This window comes from Brachyhypopomus gauderio, chromosome 7 (assembly GCF_052324685.1).
Source record: "Brachyhypopomus gauderio isolate BG-103 chromosome 7, BGAUD_0.2, whole genome shotgun sequence".
Lineage (NCBI taxonomy): Eukaryota > Metazoa > Chordata > Actinopteri > Gymnotiformes > Hypopomidae > Brachyhypopomus > Brachyhypopomus gauderio.
Window position 1 is genome coordinate 9,693,678 of NC_135217.1, and position 22,681 is coordinate 9,716,358.

Here is a 22,681-nt window from a genome sequence, read left to right on the forward strand (position 1 = left end):
ACACACACACACACACACGCACGCACGCACAGCAATACTCACATGTGCATACACAAACATGTATGCAGACATATGTGTACACAAGCATATACACATCGACACACACACACACACGCACACACAAATACATATGCACACACGCGCACACACTCGCAGACAGACAAACAGACACACACAGCAATACTCACACGTGTGCACACAAACATATATGCACACATATGCACACACACACACACACACACACACACACACACACACACACACACACACACACACACACACACAATGTTATTTTGACTCAACCTTATAAAAGACTCAACCTTCTAATGGCTAAATAAACAGTAAGAGGGGGCCATTCACCATTCAATCTGTATCACATAGCATGAAGCACGTGCAGCAACACGGACACACACAACTCCCCCAGCCAGGGATAGGGCCATGTGTGTGGGACCACACACCACCACTCCCTGCTGAACCGAACGGCTGGAACGGACAGGAAGCCCAGCACTAACACAAAACTCCCCACCCATATGGGCCACGTGGCGGAGGACGTTAGAGGGACATGGCACAGAGTGCAACGTGTTGGAGCAGCTACAGGGGAGTGTGATGAGGACGGCCGGCGGTCTGGGCAGGAGTCACCGGCAGACGGGTCAGGTTAACGCGAACATGAGGGCAGCTCCCCTGTCGTTATGTGAAAGACGACTTGAAGGGGAGACCCGGACACGGGAGCCAACCGGCCGCCGACAGCACACACCGCCGAGCCCCCGGGCAAAACGTCTCACAAACGGAGACGCGCCACAGATGTTTAAAAGCAAAGTAGGAAACGCAGATGCACATGGTCCCTCTAAGATGCCTCCACCTGTAACATAAGAGAAAACGTCACCTCGCAATGGGTGTTGCCCCTCCCATAACCACTTGGTTCACTGCTTGTACCACACACACCATGGTTGCAGTGACCTATACGTTAAATTAACACATGGAGGATTGTTGTCCATATGAATCTGTACTCGTCATTGGCCGTACGGATCAGGCAGTACTCGTCATCATCTGTTCAGACCGGTCAGTATTCGTCATCATCTGTTCAGATTGGTCAGTACTCATCATCATCTGTTCAGACCGGTCACTACTTGTCATCATCTGTTCAGATTGGTCAGTATTCGTCATCATCTGTTCAGATCGGTCAGTATTTTTCATCTGTTCAGATCGGTCACTACTCGTCATCATCTATTCAGATTGGTCAGTATTTGTCATCATCTGTTCAGATCGGTCAGTATTTTTCATCTGTTCAGATCGGTCACTACTCGTCATCATCTATTCAGATTGGTCAGTATTTGTCATCATCTGTTCAGATCGGTCAGTATTTTTCATCTGTTCAGATCGGTCACTACTCGTCATCATCTATTCAGATTGGTCAGTATTCGTCATCGTCTGTTCAGATCGGTCAGTATTCGTCATCATCTGTTCAGATTGGTCAGTACTCATCATCATCTGTTCAGATCGGTCAGTATTTGTCATCTGTTCAGATCGGTCAATACTCCTCATCATCAGCACAGATCGGTCAGTATTTGTCATCTGTTCAGAATGGTCAGTACTCGTCATCAGCACAGATCGGTCAGTACTCCTCGTCGGCCGAATGTATCGGCACTCCTCGTCGTCTGTACAGATGGGGATTCCTCTTTGGCTGTACGGATTGGTTACTCCTCCCATGTATGATGAGGACTGCTACACCCCCCATCCATACACGCTCTCACTCTCCCGCGGCGTTCTGAATGCTTGGTCTGTCTGCCAGAGCCAAATATTTACCATCAGCCCTATTCAGGGCATTTCCGAATGGCGTAAGCATATCAACAACGGTAAGGATTGCGTAATTTCACACAACGTTCATATGAAGGCATCGCCTGCTCTGGTTCTGGCTTTGGTGTTGCAACAGACTGTAAGCTTTCATGTGTGAAGACAAATAGAAGTGTCAAGCTAAAGTAAACTACAGCGTCGGCTGAGTGCTTAACGCCCATCACAGAACCTGCATGCAAATGATGTTTGGCACAAAGCATCAACTATTCATGACGGTGACCCAAATTCTTCTGGTAGGTTGTCAGGTTGAGGTTCAGGAAGATACTGCATTTGAACAAGCGCTACTTTATAAAGATTCGAACAGAATTGCAGCGGGCTTGCCAGGACACAAGGATGGCTTGGTTTTTAGATCGCTGAAAATTATTATGGACCTTATGTGCATTTGTGCTCGCCTGTGTTCTCCCTATGTGTGATTGTGCACGTGTGTTCTCTTCAAGTATCATTATATGTGTGTGTGTATGTGTGTGTTCTCTCTTTGTGCCATCTGAAGTGAATCGTGTATTTTGCACTGCGCAAAGTGCCTCACAGGGAAAAATAAACCAGTTTGTAATTAAGTGAAAAGAACTCATTCCCTCCACACTCCAACCTGAGATCTCTAAACCATCTTCCCGTTTCCCCAAAGCAAAAACACCTGAGCAAAACTACAGCGGTTTCAAGCTGCTCACATTTACGGTAGAGCTGGAAGTCTGAGCGTCGGGCTGGGGTTGCCTCGCCTGCACATAAATCACATGAGCCAATAGAACACCTCCATATGCAACATGAGGAATATTCCTTCCTATTTTTGCATCTCAGGTAGGCAACGAGCACCCAATAAGATTTAAGCGCTCCCTTTCATAAAGCGGTTGGAGTGGTTATTAACGTCACAGCAAAACGACGCTCATTAATTATGAGCTAGCCGGTAAAGGAGCCGCTAAAGGTAATGAATTGGAAATGAGCTGGCGGGTGTGCGCGCGTACTGTAGCGCATACGTTGTGCGCATGCACGCCGCTTTGATCCTGATCCGAGCTGTCAGAATATATGCATGAAGTCGGGAGAGGGGAGGCCTGGATCAAAGCCCCTCCATCCTTATGAAGGAAAGGTGCTTTGTCTATAGAATGATGCCCGATCAATGGCACACACAATGAAGGGTTCATACATATTGATACTGGTGGAGAGAAAAATGCCCTTGCTGGTACGCCCAGACATGCCTGTGTGTGTGTGTGTGTGTGTGTGCAGGCTCTGACACACACACACACACACACACACACACACACACACACACACACACACACACACACACACACACACACACACACACACACACACACACACACACACAGGGTCTTAATAAAGAAGGCTCATTAAAGTGCATGGTATAAAGATCTTTCAAAAGCTTTTTAAAGGTACATTAGACAGGGAAGAAATAAAAGGTTCAACAAAACACTCCATTAGCCACTTGAATATTTTATCAATTTCATGGCTTTGTAATATCACACAAACACATGCGCGCACGCCAGTGCACACACACACACACACACACACGCATGCGCACGTGCACACACACAAACATACACACACGAGGTGCTTTTCTTTTCAATCTAGTTGTTCTATTATTTGATGAGACAGATAAAATCAACTCACAAAAATAAGGGTCAAACACTACAGGGTTTAGCATTAGCACAGGCACCCCAAATAACATATGCTTAAACCAGAAATAAATTAAATCCACCAGCAACCCTTAACAATACTCGGTGCACTACACCAATCAGAGGGTTTGTGGGATCTGTAGTCTTCCCCACCCCCTCCCCAAAAAACAGCAGCTAGGAGACACGTTATCCTCTAACTGAGCTAAGATCATTTTTATTTTTCTCTTCTAAGGGCTGGTGTGAGGGCTTAGACTATGCAGGCTGACCCTGGATCAGTGGAGAGTGGACAGCAGCATGTAAATCCTCCTGCCAGTGGGGTGAAGTGAGGTGAAAGTGGGTAACAAAAGCACAAACAGCTAGCAGTGCTCCCCGAGACAGACATGCAGACAGACACCCACCTACCCACACCCGCCCGTACACACACACACACACACACACACACACACACACACACACACACACACACACACACACCGGTGTATACTCACGCATATGCACACACACTCACTCACTCATTCTTATTTACACACATATATAGACACACACACCCACGATCAGACATGGCCATTCCTCTCCCTCACACACACACACACACATACACACTCACACACACTCACACACACACACACTCACACACACTCACACACACTCACACACACACACACACACACACACACACACACACACACACACACACACACACACACACACACACACACACACACACACACACAGTGCCATTTCTCTCCGGCTGGCCCACAGTGGGTGAGCAGCAGCCGACTCCTACCTGCCCTGAATGCTAATCAGTCCAGGGGTCTGCTGCCCCCCCCTCCCTTTTTCTCTCTCTCTCTTTCTCTCCCTCTCTTGCCCCCCTCCCTCATTCTCTCTCCCCCCATTTCTCCATACCCTCCTGCTCACCCTCTCTCTCTCCATCCCCTCCCCATGTCCCTCCCTCCCTCCCTCCTTCTCCATCTCCCTCTCCCTCCCGAGTCTTGGACGAAAGGGGCTGATGATCCTTCAAAATTAATTAGATCCCTTTTTTTTTTTTTTTGAGGGCGCCATTTTCTTCCTTCTTCTCCCTTCATGTCCCTCTCCCAAAAAATACCTTCGCCTCTCTCCCTCTCTCCCTCTCTGAGTTTTATGGGTTTTTGTGTTCTTCCCTCCTTTTTAAAAATAGGTTGAAGAGAGGGAGAGAGAACCGGTTTCTCTGCGTCCTGTCATTGATCTCCACTCATTTTCTCTCCCTCTTTTTTCTCCCCTCTCTCTCTCTCTCTCAGTGTAACTGTGCCGAGTGGCTGCGTGTGTGTCTGCCTTTGTAGAGCTAGCTGTCAATAAATCCCCAGAGGTCAGTTTGTCTGGGAGAGAGTCAGACACAATACTCTAGGCTGCCACCGCCATGCCCTGCTGCCATAACAAAGAGCACAGAATGGAAGAGAAAAGAGACAGAGAGAAAAGAGAGAGAAAGAGAGAGAGAGGATGAAGAAGAAAGCCTCAGAGAGAGAGAAGGACAGGAGAGGAATTCAGGTTAATCAAAGGCTCTGTAATGAGCCGGCCATCTCATAAAGAATGCAGAGTGGTGACTGGAAATCATTTTTATCAGGTCTGTGAGACAGAGAGGGAGAGAGGGATGGAGAGAAAGGTGAGGGGTGGAGGGTGGGAGGCGGCGTTGGGCAGAGCGTAGATGGCGGGCGGGTGTGGGGGGGGCACGGAGGCAGGAGGGCGGGAGGGGGGGCGCGGGGAAAGGGAAGGATGTCAGCCCTCTGAATAATATAAATCTTGAATATGCAAATGTGACTTACAATGCACAGCACATTGGCGCATTGTCCTGTGCATCAGAGCCCGGCCCCTAACAGCACCAACATGGCGGTTCCCTCCCAGACGGCAGGAAGTGGAGAGAATGCCTTGTTTATTTTTAACACAGTCTAGCTGTGCATATTAAGGACATAAATATATTAATGAGTCGGAATGATGTGCTGACCCGCTTTTCTCTCCCGTCTGTGAACAGTAAACCCCAAAGAGAGGTCTCCTATATCACAGATGCCGACAACGCCATGACGACGCTCGTTTGTTTTTCTGTTGTGTTTTTTGTTTTTTTACGGTGTCGGTGATGAGTGTTTGGCCAGTGACGGAGATGGCCCTGTAGGGTGGGAGGGCCTCTACACCGCTGCGGTTGTGGTGAGGCGGGACGCGGGGGGCACGCCGCTGTTATCTGGTTAGCTGTCACTGTCGTAATGTGACGGTAATTACAAATCGCTAAAAAATCCGGAACATGGAAAAGCATGAACGTGTAACCCAGTTGGACGTAATGTAACAGCACAGTCATGGCTCGGTGATCTCTTCTGGAAAACATTTCACTGTAAAGAAGGAGCCCTGACCTTTCATTTCATAATAACTTTATTCAATTTCTAGGTGATGGGAGCCCACATGATTGGCTGTGTGCCATCTTCATGACCTAATGTGTATGTGAATACTGAACAGCTTAAGTGTGTAACCACTTATATCAGTTTAACACACGAATTTGTTCTTTAAAGAGATTATTACAAGAATGGCCGTATAAGGGGTTAAGAATTTACTCATACAGGTTCACCATGACCTCGCAGGCACAGGAGCCAGGAACCCGAAGACATATGTGGTCAGGACCGGGGGAAAAGATGAGAAATTTGTGGACAGAACATTCTACTGTTGCCTTTGTCTTTCCGGTTTGTGAATCAAGTGCATTTCAATTATTTAAAAAATAATAATTGTTCTTGTCCGATGTTCTTTGTATAAATCTGGCAAGGACACTTCAGCATTGCAGACTCTTTCTTTCAACATTCTAATCATGTGACATAGTGACCGTGAAGTTCTTACATCATGAAGGTTAAAACAATACAAAATCACTGCTATACACACCCACCACGTTCTCTCATGACCTCCCTAGAGCAAAACTCATCATCCAGTTCAAAGAAATAACTTGTCATTGATGAATGTTTACAAAACATGGAAAACAGCTAAAAGACCAGCAGACCCACAAAATGTTTTTCCCCTAGCGTGTCAGAGTTGACAGAAGCTGCGTGTCAGAGAGCACCAACCAGAAGCACCATCCAAACCCCAGCTTTTGATGTGCACCCCCCCACCACCCCATCCATCTAACATCATTACATGCACTAATTAAATTATCGAACAATATAAATCACAGAGTTGAGTGCTTTAAACTCAACTCTTCGTGCAATTATGTATAAACATGAAAATTAGCAGATAATACCTGTAATGCCGCTAAAACATGGCCCTTGATGGAGAGCCTGAGAAATGCCTGCTCGAGCTTGGCTTTTAATTGATTTCCCTTTTGCTCTCAGCATATGAACCCCGCAGGCAGGAGATCCATCATTTGCATTGACAAACAACATTAACGAACACCTACACGAAGCTTAAATCACAAACACAGACCATGTTCCTGGAAACGCTAGCTCCACTTGTTGGCATCGGTGACTGAGGCGAGGGCAGTTGTAAATATATAACTGGAATGTATCCAATTATTCTCCATTCTGTGATACATTAAGTAAAGACAGGGGAAGCTAAAGTATAAGAAGTGAATGAAATGGAGAGAGAAATAGAGAGGGACAGGGGTGTGGGGGAGGGAAATAAGTTACATGTCAACACGTGTGTGGTGGCAGTATCTCTGCAGGCCAAGTGAGTCGTATTTTATGGTCAAGCAGAAGCAGGAGAGTGAGTGAGCTCAGTGGAGAAAAGGTCTTTTAAGGTGACGCTAAAGTCCCACTAGAGTTTAAACTCTCAGACTTTACCATGTGTGTTTTGTCAGACTACAGTTTACCATATCAGATAAGTTTACCATCTCACACTAGAGTTTACCATGTCAGATTAGAGTTTACCATCTCACACTAGAATTTACCATGTCAGATTAGAGTTTACCATCTCACACTAGAATTTACCATGTCAGATTAGAGTTTACCATCTCACACTAGAGTTTACCATGTCACATTTACCACCTCACACTAGCTTACCATCTCACACTAGAGTTTACCATGTCACATTTACCACCACACACTAGTTTACCATCTCACACTAGAGTTTACCATGTCCAATTAGAGTTTACTATCTCACACTAGAGTTTACCATGTCAGATTAGAGTTTACCATTCACACTAGAGTTTACCATGTCACATTTACCACCTCACACTAGTTTACCATCTCACACTAGAGTTTACCATGTCCAATTAGAGTTTACTATCTCACACTAGAGTTTACCATGTCCAATTAGAGTTTACCATCTCACACTAGAGTTTGCCATCTTACACTAGAGTTTACCATGTCTGATTAGAATGTACCATGTTAAACTAAAGTTTAAAATAGTGTTTGTCAGATTAGGGTTTACATTAGTTTCCCATCTCACACAAAAGTTTACCATGTCATACTGAAGGTTAAACTAGAGTTTAGCATGTCAGATTAGAATTTACACTAGAGTTTACCATGTCAAATTACAGTTTATCATGTCAGATTAGAGTTTACCATCTCAGCCTCAGGTTAGAGTTGTAAATTAGGTTAGGCTATAAATACAGGCCAAACTGCACAAGGACACAGCACTCAGAAAGAGAGAGAGAGAGAGAGAGAGAGAGAGAGAGAGAGAGAGAGAGAGAGAGAGAGAGAGAGAGAGTGTGAGTGTGAGTACTGCTGAATAAAATATTGCTTTTTTTCCCTGTGATTTGAGGGGAAACACATTCCTAAGCACTGCTGGACTGTAACTCTGGCCAATGAGGAGGGCTGAGATGAGACACCGTCATTGTCATGAGCCTCGTTTTTCATTAATTTATTTATTTTGGGTTGAATAGGCGACCTCACCAAATGGAGGCCAATTATTTTTGGGAACCTTTTTATCATGAAACATAAACTGGATTGCATAAAATAGTATTCTATTGAGTGTGCGATACACATTAGCTGAAAAAAAAACTGGTTACAGTTAATGGCTGTACCTCTGAAGAGAAAATATCTCCTGCTTATGTTTTTACCTATACTGTATTTAGCCTTTAATAGTGAAAACATATATATAATAAATATACATACATACTATATATATATATATATATATATATATATATATATATATATATATATATATATATATATATATATATATATATATATATATTATATATATATATATATATATATATATATATATATATATATATATATATATATATATATATATATACACACACACACACACTGTGTGTGTGTGTGCACGTGCGCAAGCATGCGTGGGTGTAAGTCTGGCATGTAGCTACAAGCATTTCAAACCTAACACACCCCTTCATGCCTTCATTATGCCCAAAACCACACACAGGAACCAAAAGATGCTAACAGCGTCATGATGCTAAACTTTCCACGGGCCAATGTATACAAATGCAGCGAAAACCAAGCAGTGCTTACCATGCTGACCTGCTCGGGCATATCCAGAGGGAGATGACAAGGGCAGTGGCATGTCTTCTCTTCCTCCACGTGTCACATACGCTCTGACCAAAAAAACACAACACAAAAAAAAAAAACCCTCCAAAAAAACACACTCACAGAATCGAGCTCGAAGCAGGCCCGGGAAACTCGCACTCTTTATCCACTGATGTGGCTTCCTCTGATTTTTAAGCGACTGCTACCCTTTTCTCTCTCTCCGTGTCTCTCTCTCTCTCTTGCAAGTACAAGGCTGGCACGTGAGAACAAGGAAGTGAAATACAGTGTGTGTGTGTGTGTAACGCGGTGCACTTCCTATGCACCAGCGCGGCAAAGCTGACCTGAAATGACCTCGTGCACTTTGGGACCGGGGCCAACTTGGCCTTCCGGAGCAGTGGAAGAGAAAAGAAGAAGAGAGAAGAGGAGTCGTCGTCCTGTATGTAGCTCAGCTCCACACCGACGCCAGTACTAACGCTTTTTCCTCTTTTTCTTTCTTAAATCCACTTATGACTTGCTGGCAACGACTTTTTCCTAGTCTTGTTGTCACTTACACCGATTGACTGGTGGTGTATATTTCAATACACGCTCTGCTATGATTTTAATGATTCACCTCAGTGTTCTGAGCGCTGGCCTTCCCCCGTAACTTTACAGAACACCGCGTATATCCTGAAACCTTGGTTTAAACTTCACTGGTACTCTGGCCTAAATTCGGCCCAGTGCACGACTCCTTCCAACCCATGTGGAAATGCAAAGAAAAATAAATCCTTATTCATTTCTCCTATGCCCTTCCACTTAGCAAATCCACAAAGAAGGGAGGAATTATCTTCTATTTTCAAATGCAACAGGTCTCAATGGTCTTGTTGCCGTTCCCTTAAGGAGTCACCATCTCAGTACAAATGAGCAGCAGTTTTATAATGGGAGGCAGTGCCTGGAATTGGGGAGCCATATCATTTAAATATGAAAGCTGTGCGCCCACACCGACTATCCCAAGTGAAAGTGGCGAGGGTACGAGGTGCAGGGGTTTTTCTGAATTGGGTTCAGGCCCAGTCTTACACAACTCCCATGCATTTGTCTACATTTATTTGACTGAAATGCACTGTTCTCTGGAAATGGGGGGGTGTTGGGTTTTTTTTTTTTTTTTTTGGATTGTTTTGTTTTTGTGAAAATCCAAGCTCGGGTTTTCTCTTATATCGACTCACCAGTGGCTGAAGAGTTTTTGCATACAAGATATATTTGCACATCCTGAGCTGAAAATAAATCCAAAAGAGGTCTGGAAACAGTCTGAACCATGTTACCATGTTCCCATGTTACTATATTTTCATATTACCATGTTACCATTTTATCTATCCAGCTATCACAACAGGAAAGCATCATGGATCAATCATTTTTAAATTAATTTATTTTATAAAATTTTCACCTTTTTACTTTGCCTGTTTTTTTGTGAGATGAATATAGCACAAGAAGCTTGATGCAGTAATGTTAGCTTGTGAGGCCTCTCTCATTAATGCTAACACTAATGTCACTTCTACCACTAGCCCATTTTAATTATGGCTAATTGTCTTGCTAGGTACTGTTTGCCAATCAACTGCACAATCTCTCGTTACGAGAATGCATTTAGACAACAACCCATATGTCGACCATATTTTGGCATTAACCTCCCAACCCCAACTAATACTGTTTTCTGACATGCACTCTTATTTTGAAAAACAAGAATGAATTGTGAAGACGGGATATATTGTTTCCAAATGTGCCCTTTCTCCAGTACAATCTGGTATCCCCTCTCTTCATTGTCATTTTAAAAGGTTTTAATGCACCCAACTTCACCTGAGAAAAAACTTCAACAAACATTTTTGTTTCAGAATACCTACAGCACTAATATTCAGTGGACATTAACAGTGGAAATGGACCATCTCATGAACCAGCATTTAACATAAACATGAATTTTACATTAATTCATTCAATAATTTGTATTTTTTTCAATTCAGTCACAGAAGAAGGTGATTGCCATAAGAAATCAGACAGTGGCTCCTGTCAGTATACGTCATGTTGCCTGAACACCATAGACAAGGTCATAAACTAAATATATCTAGATATACATACATATACAGAAAGCAACAGCATACACCGAAAACAAAGCCTGAACGAATGCCTTCATCTAATGTGACAGAATTTCCACACGTTTGACTTTTGTAAATGTCTGTGGGGGACCTGTGGAATGGTCTGAATTTACCACACTATTGGCAGTTTGTCGATATGTTAATGTACTAACTTTTTCACATAATCATCATAATCGTCATCATCAGCGATGCACTTCTTAGCTCCTTAAAATAATTATTTTGCCTCAGTCCCCTTAATTTTTTAGAGGTAAAAGAAAATAAAAAAAGAAAACTAAATTAAAAATTACATCCAGAAAAACTGTGACTACCATGCCTTTAACAATTTGGATGCCGCTCCTCAAATATTGTTTAGAAAAATATCATAATATTGTCTTGTGATTATTTGCTTATTTGCTGTGCTTATTTGACTGAATATGTTGTTTCACTAAGCCATTTTAACAGAAGGTGAACCATTTGACTACTCATGTGACAGGCTGCTAAACGATTCGAACCCTGCAGCAGACACTGGTACAATTACCGTCTTATCGTGTTGCTACAGACGTCCATGGCAACTGCCAAATTTTAGAAGGTGAAAAAAAGATAATAGTATAGCATAGGCGAAAAGGCTGATCGGCAGTATGCAGCAAGTCATGAGATTCTTAAAAAAAATCTCAGATTCGGTGCTGGTGGTGTGGACCCACTAGGGTGCTCTCTCGCCACTTCACCCCGGACCTCTGCGCGACCCCTGGGCCTCCACACACGGCTGTAACGAGGGTCGCACAAGGCAGGACGGGGAACGGGCTCCCGACACGCTCATCAGCTGGAGATTACCGAGATTACCGGCGTTCGCTTTCGGCCGAGCACCCGACCGGATTGAGCCGAATTGTTTCTCGTTGCCGTTTGCCTGCGGGTTTGAGATGGAGGGAACTGGGGGGGGGGGGGGGGGGGGGGGGGGGTCATGGCCTGTGATGAAAATGACTTCCGTGATACGTAGCTTTATGTGGGTCGAGGCACGAAATTAATTACATTTGCTCGGGACGTATTATTTTACAAAATGGCAGCCGCTCGTGGCCGTGTGCTGCTTAGCTTATGTTCTATGGCGGCTGGTGAATGAGTGTCTCCTGTGCCCCCGCGTCCGCCACTCCGCTGCGCAGCTAAATGGGCCTCGCGCGTCGGATCAGCACGGTTCCGCGACAGAGCAGGAGGAGTCCTGGCACCACGGCGGAGTGTGAACGCGTGTGAAAAGCCTCCTGTTCCGAAACCCTCGCGCCGTGCCAGGAGTTCTTGGCTGATTGGAAAAGGGAAAGAAAAAACACACACAAAAAAAAAAACCCACACCCTCGCACGAGTATCCTGGGCACGGGGCTTCCGTAGTGGCCCCTCCATGCTCCTGAGACTCTTGTCTCTCAAGCCCATATCCACCACCCCCACCCCCCCACCTGCCCCATCCCCGAATCGGCCATGGTGGCGACTGGGCCCAGCCGACCGTGCTAACGCGTGCCACAGCTGATGGTCCCTCATTACCCGGCATGAGTGATGGGGGGAGAATCACACCGCTTTATTTTAAGAGCTGAACTGGCCTTTATGGTAGACAGCCTTGTGTGGTATGGTATTGTATGCCATTTCGTGATGCTGTCCCTATATATAGCTGGGATGTTGATAATGACATACAGCCTTTCAGAGGGCAGCAGTTATCAGCCTTCATTATTATTATCTTTATTATCAGACCACCAGTTGGCAAAAATGGTTAACAAACACACACAAATGTATACATACATATACACATAAATGCATGCATGTACACGCACACACACACACACACACACACACACACACACACACACACATACATATGTGTGTCTATATATATATATAAATTCAGAAGTGTTTGCCATGTCTACTCTGCTCATGCGGTACACAGACGGTAAGGTGTCATGCTCTGCACACTGGCCAGGTGGTATTTCCACCGGCCTCTTTCATCAATGACCCGTTTTTGACAACGTTGGCTGTATACTCCAAATATGTGCACATAAATATGAACCTGGCTCAAAGTCTTTCCAGATCTATGCATGGAGCTGCAGCGTATGATGCAATGTTTGGCTCCTCTGTCAGTGTCATATCATCATGAGAGGAGTGGGTAACAGGAGCAAGAGAGGAACACACTGTCCCTATCAAAGACAAACCAATCGGCATTCTCCCTTTTTTCTACACATCCACGCAAGCCTCAAGCTCAAATCTGCCCAGACAGAAGCCATGTGAGATATCCCTGACTAAGCAGTCCATCTTGGGGGAGGGGGGTTGGTGGGCGTTTGGGGGGGGTTACCTCATCAAATGGCTACCTTGCGTGTGCTTTCACTATATGTGTAAAGGTTAACGTAGAGTGTTGATATAAAGAGAGGGTCCAAACCAACACTAATGGGGTCAGAAAACGGGTTCATGGTATAGGAACCTCAACAAAACAACAGCACCAAGAATACGGGCTCCTTGGTCCAGCAACCATACACAGTCGGAGCCCACAGCCGTGTCTACCTAACCTGTAACCTCACTCTCCGGAAGTCCATAAAACTTCTACAGGTTCAAAGAAGAGACGGCACGGGAATAAACCGGGACTGGGCGGACCTGGTGCTATCAGGTAGGCATAGCCAGAGAAGGCCTGAGCTTTTATCAATGCTAATAATAATAATATAATAACATGTGGCGTGGAGAAGGTCTTGTAATAAAGATAATAATGGTGGTGAGGGATTGAGAGAGCTGAAGTTTGACTCCACGCTTATAACCGCGGATGTCTAGTCTGGAGTGTACGTCTACGCCTATTCATACCCGCCGCAGAAAGGTCAGCAAAGGACACGGAGGCTGCCTGCTCTCTGACACATGAGCTGTGAGAGAGGAACGCGGCAACGTAACGCAACACCGTCAATACGCCATCACGGGCGCGGGCGTGTGTGTGTGTGTGTGTTGGGGGGGGGGGGGGGGGGGCACATATGTCATGAAGGTAAAGCACACAGCGGGGCTGAAAAGAAAATAACGCGGCTCTGAAGAGTCGTCTGTTTCAAGGGCAGGTTGGTCAGAAGTGCCCATGATGATGGAATGGGAGAGAGAGAGTGTGTGTGTGTGTGTGTGTGTGTGAGAGAGAGAGAGAGAGAGACGATGTGTCAAGGTAAACACACACACACACACACACACACACACACACACACACACACACACAATAAGATCTCTCCTCCATCAAATCACTCTCCTTTTAAGCGGTGAGAGGCTTCCGGCCCGCGCCGCAGGGTCTCGGAGCCGTACTCCAAGACAAGCCCCTTTCAGCACGTGAGTGTCAGTCACATAAGAGCACGAAGGGCCGCTTCATTTGACCTTAAGGGCCCCCCTTCACCTTTCAGACAGGGTGTAGACGTTTAGCGTGGATTTGCATGTGAAGCCTCCGACCTCCACCAGCATGCCCGTACGGCTCCGCCTGCATCTGGGTGGAATCGAACGCCCCTCCCACAAGAGCCTTAACGAGCACCATGGCCCAGCTAAAGATCACGCACATCACAAGGACCTAATGTCACATCTACATGATAATGTCAGCATCTCTGCTCAGGGGCTGCATCCATAAAGATGCAGTCAGCAGGGATGTTTTTTTTTTTCCTTAGATAAATTACATGTAAATTGACCTGTGTTAACCGGCAAGGTTTATACAGCATATCAATAAAACTGGTCTACCGTGAAAAACCGGAGGCCAAAATCAATTCCTGAATGAATATTCAGCACTTTCAAAATCTGTTAAGACTAAATTTGGTAAAGACAGTTTTGCATCTGCTGCAAGAAATGACATGGGGGACCACAGACATGGGGAAAAAATCCTCATGTCTACGGAAAGCTTAAAAGGCCAAAAAACTCGTGATCCATCCTGATTCAGAGGTGGGCACTGGTGAATCACAGCAGTGCACAACAGGCCCATTTGATTAAGAACTGCTCATTCCAACTATACATAACAGAGTCAATAGAGTGAGAAGATTTCAACACAGTCTGTAAGACGATTACTGGCTCGTGTAAATGAGCGACCTTGCTCCAAATCACCACAAATTTCTCTGAAGTCTACAGCACAAGTTTTTCACAAGACTAAACATGTGCGGCACAGTTACAGTCTTTCAGACTTTCGGATATTGTGCGCGCGTCCCGAGCGTTTGAGCGCATGTGTGTACACAACAAGCAGGTCTATGTGGTGTGTTTTAGTTGGAAACAGAGGCGACTGTAGGCCTGCCGCCTGTAGCTGGTCCCAGTCGCACCGGCTGGGCACCGGCGAGCCTCACACAACGCCCTCCCTCTCGGGCTGAACAACGCCTTTGTTTCGCTAATAATCCCGCCGAAGAAATCTCAATCTGCCAAATCCGCCATCTGAAAACACAAGGCCTCTGGAAAGCTGACCTCCTCAGATTAATAACGCTTCCGCGAGAGCAGCGTGTTAGGACCGCCAGCCATCTCACAAGGGCTCTGCAGGAGCAGCCAAATTCTCATTACTTCCTATTTCACTGAGGAGAACGGCTATGTGAAGTAGCAGCCACGTGTAATACCGAACAACAACAACACAAAAAAAACCAGAAAGAAAGAAAGCAGACAAGAAAATTTAAATATGAATAAAAAGATCACCTTACTATCCCTTGTAATGGTATATTATGACCCTTTAAATCACCAAAGTGTGCCGCTGCTGTCGAATGTGTATTGTGTAGGGGAGAATGTTTATGGGAAGTTTCTGTTGGAGAAATGAAGAATGCTCACATAATATGAGACATTGTGTTTAAGCTTTGTTTGGTTTTTTATTTATTTTTTTGCTGTTGTTTTTGTGCCATGACACAACAAAAATGTGGTTTCTTAGGATCACGAGGACCACATTAACGGGGCCCAGAGCAAAGCAGGCTGCACTCCCACGTGACCATGTGACGCCGGACAAACGAGGAAGACGGGGGAGGGGCTTGGGTTTGGGGGGGGGGGGGGGGGGGGGTGTCTCGGGTCCCGGAGCGTGGAGCATGGAGTGGGGTTCCCAAACCCAGCCGTCAAAAGTGGGTCTGTGTGCTGAGACCGACTGCACTCCACGCCCACCAGGCCCTCACGCCCATCCCCTGCCAGTCTTTTCTAAATATACGATAGAAAGAGCCCGTGTAGTGTCTGTGGAGTAGTAGCTGAGATCAAAGGATAGCTGTACTACACAGTCATTAATAGTATATAAACATTATCCCATATGCTGTGCATTTGCTAAGCAGCTGCTGTTGTCGGTCGATGAAAAAAACAGCGAGAGAGAGAGAGAGAGAGAGAGAGAGAGAGAGAGAAAGAGAGAGAAAGGGAGGGAGGGAGGAAGAGGGAGAGAGAGGGGGAAAAAAAACCTCCATTTGACCAGCCAGAATCTAACAGAGAAGCTCGTATGTCTCTCTGCCAAATTGTCTTGGCAACAACAATTGTCCTGGCAACAGGTCTGCACACCTCTGCTCGCTGGATTCAAGGCTCTCTCCTGCTCCGCGAGACAACAAAATGTCTCCTCACTCCTGCAGATGGCTCCCTCAAACCAGGGCCTGGGCTCGCACACGTGCACTAAGTGCCGGCTTCCTTCCCAGCCCGGAGGGGCGGGATCAACAGCACCTGGGCCGCACCCCTTTTGCAATGCCTCACCCCCAAAACCCACGCCACCCCACCCCTCAACCCGCACCCTGCCTCGCCACCCCATCCGGCCGTTGGAGAGGGGGGCGTGCCTTCACTATGGCGATGACCGGGTGGGACACACCCCCTCCCCTGCGAGAAAGTCGTGCCTGGGCATTCCTGCTTTTCCGCCTGGTGACTCCGGACGTTTTGTGCCCCCCCGCCCCCTAGTCAGGAGGACAGGTGGACCAGTGACAGCTAGACTCTGTATTTTTATGGCAAACTTTATCTGGCCGTGCTTACCAGGACCAGGCGTTTGGCGTTTATGTTGCAACCCGCCAGCCTTTCAGAATACAGAGTACTTCTGCCCCGGCACAGCACGCTGCCGATAACAGGCGGGTAAGTGTGTGAAAAGGCAGGGTCCAAACTACACCAGCCACCTCCCACAACCCGGAGCATGTGCCCGTGTCAGGGTTGCTTTTTTCTTTTTTTTGAAAAGACACATACATTTGTACCACACTATTAGACACTCTGTGTAGCCAACCGTCGAATGACAGAACAGATTACACTGCTAGGGAACACGTTACATGCCAACAGCAATAAAGACCTGTTAACGGCCGCTCCGTAGAAACGTTTTAAACCCGGACTGTTTGTAAGGGTCTTTTAGATCCCACCCCACCCCCCCATGACTGAACTGTAGATTCCAGCTTCTATTGTGTGCTTGTAAATTCTTCCGAGATCTGAGCAGCGAACACATTTCAGACTGCTCCGTTCTCCAAAATGGAGGACATTCTATCTCTTTGTGTCTCTGAGTGGTGGCGGAGCTCCCTGGTCTAGCCAGCCCACACCCATCTCGCACAGCCCCGCTGTAAACAAATAGGAGGTAAACTTGGCAAAACCGGCGAGAGAGAATTCTTGGACTACCTCCATTTTATTTATTTATTTGTTTTGGGGGTTTTTGTGTCTCTCTCTTTTTTAAACAAACCATTTCCAGATATTTTCCTTTAGAAATCGCAGCGATCTCACATGGACTAGCGCAGCACCATATGGGGGTTGGGGTTAACTGAGGACACACTTACACCTTGGCAAACACACAGCTTCCCTATTAGAATCCAAGATACATTTTTCACATCAGTGAAATGCCTGTGTGCTTGTGGGTTGGTTTTTTTTAAAGGGGCACTCTGAGAAAAGGCACAAGGCGCTTACGTGCCCCGGCTTTTGCCTAAACAAAATATGTTTGGTAAAGAAATTTGGTTATTAACCATTAACTGCCTGACAGGTTTTATCTCTGTGTACATGCAAAAACGCTGCTGGCAGACAGTCTGTGCCATCTGTCCGCTTCAATGGAAATAAGACTCCCAGTAACGTCCCAGTGTTTAGGCCAAGCACACCACCACAGACCTGTTTATATCCAACACAGCAGAATTCACCAGCCTGCTTCACACACAGCCTATCAGAAACTTAGTTAACTCTTCAGCAGGTGTCAACCAGAACCGGTGTTTTACTCCGCACAGGGAAAAGACCCCACCACGCAAAGTCAGCACTTTTAACCTGCTAATTATATATGCAAAAAAGGCTGCGGATGATTGGTGGAGCTCCTTCGGTGTGGTAAAACTACTCTCTGAGGGAAATGTTCCCCCTGTGGTAGATGAGATCTAAGCGTGACAGTAAGAAACTGGTTTCCTGGTATGGGTGTGTAAGGCAGATAGCAGCGGCGCATGTTACTGCCCCCATACGAGTCATCTGAGGTGAACAATACACACATGCCTGGAGCACACGCCAAATCCTGACGCACGCAGTGACATTAACAAGCACTCACGGGAGGGCCGTGCAAGGGTCACACACACACACGTACGCACGCACACACACACGCGCGCGCACATGCACGCGCACGCACAGGCACACACCCACAAACACGCATGCACTCGTGCGCATGCACACACGCACACACCCACAAGCAAGCATGCACACGTGCGCATGCACACACACACCCACAAACACACACACATCCAGACAGATATAGACACTCAAATACACACACACACACACACACACACAGATATATACAGAGACACACACACACACAGAATCATACATACAGGAGCACATACACACACAAGCAAGCACGCACCCAGGCTGTGGTACGGAAACACAGCGCCGTCCCTGCTTAGAGTCTCAGCTGTTGGACTGACAAGCTGAGCGGAGACAAAGGGCTGGAGCCTCATCCAAAGGCCAGAGGAGCAGGGGTGTCATCGCCTATATTAAGGGCGCACTCTTCCAGCCACTGCCATATCACACCGCGCACTCCCACCAACACCCCTGCCCGTGTCACCAAGACGACTCAGACGCCTCACTCCACCCCACCCACAGAGACGTCACAAAAAAGAAATAAAAATCAGAAAAATACACGGAGAGCGCATTTAAGAATGACAGAACAGTATCTAAAAAGAGTTCCTCTCCAAATGTACAACATTTGAGAGAACCTTAAAAAGCAAAATTATACCAAACTTGTTGGAGTGGCAGATAAAGCTATGTGGAGGAGAGCAACTCCAACAATTTGCCAAGCCACCATTCTTCAAAACCAGCATGGAAACGAGGAACCTACTCAGCAGGACACAGCGTGACGCCTCAACTCAGACGAACATTCACACACTAACGGCAGAACCTTTAGGAACAGAACGGAAATCTGCAGCTCAATTAAGAAAAAGAATGAATGATTCACAAATTACCATAAATCTGCAACAACTGCAATACTGACAAACAGACAGCTGGAAGACTCTTGCTAATGGGGTGGGGGGTGGTGGTATTGTCTCTAGCAGTTACACAACGATTTGATAAAGGAAAGTCAGGCATCTTATAACAACAGGTAACTTATACTTGGGCAAGAGTACAAAGTGGCCGAGAAAGACAATGGAGTGCCACACAAGAGGAAACAGGAGTCTGGCTTTTTGCACAGTGGGGGAGAACAGGTGTCTGGAACCCCCTAGAACGCAGAACCCTCACTTTGATGACACCAAAGTAACTTTGCAGAGGTTCAAAGTCGTTGAAAGTGATAACACGGTAAGTCTTCACCTCCTTCACGTGACAACAGAGGAGAAACTGTGGTAAGATGTCACTGAAGATGTGCTATTCTTGTGCTGTTAGTATTGTACACACAGTCAATAACAGGACAAAACTTGGGGAGGTAGGACATTGATAGCATCATCTAAATAAGGATTAATATTTGAATCAATATTTGAATTTTTTAGATGAACTAGTTAAACGTTTGTTACTAGGGTGGTTTTGCACCATTTGGAAGGATCACTTGTCTTAACAGTTAATAACTTCCTGTAAAGCGTCTCGGAAAGCTACCATACTGACTAAAGCAAAAACAAATTCTTGCCTTGTGCTATTTTCATAAATATCGTCCAGATGTCCCATAGCCTCCTCTGCAGCTCATCTTACACAGAACAAATCGCCTCCCTCCATCTCCTCCTCATACACTTCCACCTTGTAGAATGGTTCCTTATTTAATGTATCACTGAGAACTTAAGAGAACCCAAACAAGTTTCTACCTGTTGGTAAGTGGTCCACGAGTGTGTGTCTCCTGATGTCAGGAGCCGGCTGCCTGCCAGCTCTCTGAGCGAACACATTACTGTGTTACAGGCTACATTTATAGTTTCAAGCTGGTACGCTTTGAGCTAATTGATTATTGACTGATTCCCGGACAGAGAAACTTTTATTTATCAGCTTTCTAGAGGCTGCACTGCATGTACATCATGTGTTTCCATGTCTCTGTGGCTGTCTTCACATGACGCAGGCGGACATCCAACTCAGCACAACTAATCATAAAGTCATAAAGGAGTAGCTTGATTTCTGAAGAACACCAATTCTACTGGTACAACACACCCTTTACTAACAACTTTAACATGGAGAATGTCTCACTGATTGATGGAAGAAGTTGAAAGGAGGCAGAAAGGGGACTTCTGATATAATACTCAATCCTGATTGGATGAGAGGGGATATTTCGATTGGTTCAAAATAATTTGATGTGTGCCACACACTATTCTCTCTCTAGTGTCCTTTCAGATGCATGACGGGTCAGGATCCTCTTACCCACATCCACCTCAACCAAGAGGTTTGTAAAAATATCCATAAATCAGCTGAGCTTACCTCTCTCTTTTGGATGGAGAACACCTTTCCTCTCCACCTTGCCTTGGCTGGAGTGGTCACATCTGATGTCCCTCTGACAGTGTTGTCTTCAGCCAGTCCGGACCAGTCACTGAGAACATCATACCCAATCAGATGTCAGACCTACAATGTGCATTCGAATAAACATCTTTGTGTCGACGCCAATGGTTTTTGCCGTTGACACTTTGAGTGTTCACTTGCGTGCCCAGCTAAAATGCAAGAACCCCTTAACACTGGCTTTGTGTCTACACTGCACATTACAGCAGCTGGCTCGTCAACATTTTGTCTCCATATTGCTACGCTGATATATTGGGGGTTGGAAGTGCTTCTACCGTGTTCTGATTCGGAGCAGGGCAAAAAAGAAAGAAAGAAAAAGAAAAAAGGAAAGAAAAGTTGTCCAAGTTATGTTTGAACAATGGCAAGTCGCCGGCTGGTCACCGTTACCATGGTTTCCATCTGTCTTCGTCCTTGGTGTGTGCTAGCTTCTTTAGCTTTGTAAAATAACGATGCACGACTCGTCTGTTTAATATCGAAAGAGTAAACATTCGAAACTTGCCTATTTACGTTAACACTGTTCACCCCTCGCTCCCTTTTCAATCGGCACTCTTCTAAACCCAGGAACATTCTGCATGCAGGATGCTCAGTTATTTTTATTGTATTCCAAAAATTTTTCCAGAAAACCTGTTGAACTTTCTCTGGAATTCAACAAGAAATCGCAATCTACAATCCTTGGGGGGAAAAGCAAGCCCTCCCCGTGGTCCACACCGGAACATCAGCACAAACAAAAGGCTCTTTTTCACCCAAGACTATCGAGACGAAACTATAGAACATCTTATGATATGCTGTAATAAACACAAACACCACATCGGCTCAGCATCTGAAGCCAAAAATGCAACTGAGGCCCATTCAAAATTTGGAGTCCTTGATACTCTTGAGGTAAAAAGTTCTTTTGAATATATACTAATGTATTTCTGGGTAATGTTACCCAGTGTATTAATCAATGTGCCAGAGGTGCACCTTGCGGAAATGGCACAGTCATAATTTCATAGGCTGGTAACTGATAAAAAAAAATCTATATCTTATAGAAAAAAAACAGCAATAGTTGTCATCTTATCTGCCCACATCCCACAAGCATTCAAGGAATTTGGAACTCAATGTGAGGAACAATGGGGAAAAAAAACACAAAAATCCCAACATATATATATATGTATGTACACATAATAGAGATCAGGTTTTCTTGAATGCAGATTATGTTTGGTCATTGACTAAAAGTGAGTATTCATAAAGGAATCCATTACCAGCACACTTCATTCTATCACCTGACTCTCTCTGTCCTGGACACTTGGAGTCTAATCAGACTCAACTTCTGAAAATGTCAGATTAGATGTACACTGAACATACTTAACATCACAATAAGGTAACGGCATGAATAGGAATATATGAACCTTTTGTTTAAATCATCAACTTTTTTAACTAAGCCAGGGTTATATGCTCTTTACATTTATTACATGTATATATCATTTGGAGAGGTGGAGGTTGAAAATAAGACCAATCAAAAACCCTATAAACTTTGATATCTGGCAGTCAAGACTGTTGCTAAGGTCTATTTCAAGTCTGTCATGTGACCCTCGTTCATATCACCATCTTCCTCAACTGCCATTCTCCGACAAGTCACCGTGACATTTTCTTAATACCTTTGCAAAACTTTCAGCAAGGGAATTAAGTGGAGAATGAAATTAATATTTGATTATTAACAGCCAAATTAGTGGTGTTAGGTGAAAATAGACTACTATTTCTAAGGTCTGTGAAATAGTACAGCCGGTTTCATCATCGCAAAGCCCCCCTTCGAGGCTCTTTTTCGTATTTGGCCTTGACTTTC

At 45.4% G+C, this 22,681-nt stretch overlaps 1 protein-coding gene across 1 annotated transcript in view; it reads right to left on the reverse strand.

Annotated features, from left to right (window-relative positions):
* Window positions 1–22,681, reverse strand: part of zbtb20 (zinc finger and BTB domain containing 20) — a 42,473-nt gene that overhangs the window by 15,359 nt on the left and 4,433 nt on the right. Inside the window, 1 exon segment of the mRNA XM_077011500.1 lies at window positions 20,785–20,893. The gene's annotated coding sequence lies outside the window, so the exon portion shown is untranslated.